Genomic DNA, 1,184 nt, shown 5'->3' with positions numbered 1-1,184 from the left:
AGGGTGCGTTCCGAGTCGCGCATGAAGCGCGTAGACTGCATAGAAAGTCGTTCCGAGTTAACTATTGCGCGCTTCGAAAGCGCTTCGAGAGTACTTGAATTCCCCAGATTGTACTAACCGTACTGAATTCTTAGCACTCCACTCAGCGCATTGACTGCTTCTCTTTCGACCTGAGGCAGTTGATGAGTCTGATGCGTTCATGCGGTCTATGTGCATGATTTGTAATTCGGAACAAGCAACGAGTACCGGACAGTAATCAGAAAAATCGTAACATCGATACGAAGCAAAATTTTGTTTTCTGATTGGTTGCAGAGTCATTGTACGACGAAAACCGGATGTTGTGTGAATCCAGGGGCTCTATTCTTGAAAAGAAACGGATACGAAAGTCTAGGGAAATACTACAGTATACGTTACGTATACTATAGTATTTTCCTAGTTTTTCGTATACGTTTCTTTTCAGGGATAGAGCCCTAGCACTACTACTTTTGCGGACATTCGGTGCGGATTACGGATTGCGAGCTGTATGTGATGGCACCCTAAAAAGGTGTATATTAAAAAATTTTGTTGCAAACAATTGTTGCGACCTATGACAAAAATGAACATAATCGAGAAACAAAAAGAAATATTACTTTTGTTTATGCAAAGATGTCCCGATTTCGGCAGAATACGTTTACGATACAACAGTGAAAATAAACGAAAAATTGTAAGAATATTATAAATATTAATTATTATTTTTCTTTTGCTAATTACATATTCACAAGTGTGCTTTTTTATATAACTTTTGAAATGAACTGGGATATCGAATGCATCTTGTGTATCCCGTAATCGTTTTCCGATTAAATTTAAATTTTTTTTGCGAATTTTGTAAATTAATGGCATATTATTTTACCTTGATTTATTTAATGTATAGATTAGACGTTATATTAATTACGAATTACGCGATCGACGTAATCAATAATTTTTTTAACTCCAATTTGTTTTCCACGTGATTTATCTACTATTAATAGAAAAAATATTTTCTGCGTATCACTTAGGGTGCTGTCCCATGATACGGAAATTACACCGGAACGGAACAGTGAGACCAATTACAATCGCAGAAAGGAAAGTAGAGTAATGATTGCAGAGCTCTGATTGGTCTCACTGTTCCGTTCCGGTATAATTTCCGTATCATGGGACAGCACCCT

This window comes from Cyphomyrmex costatus, unplaced genomic scaffold, assembly GCF_001594065.2.
Source record: "Cyphomyrmex costatus isolate MS0001 unplaced genomic scaffold, Ccosl1.0 scaffold652, whole genome shotgun sequence".
Taxonomy (NCBI): Eukaryota; Metazoa; Arthropoda; class Insecta; order Hymenoptera; family Formicidae; genus Cyphomyrmex; species Cyphomyrmex costatus.
Note: the sequence above shows the minus strand (reverse complement) of the source record.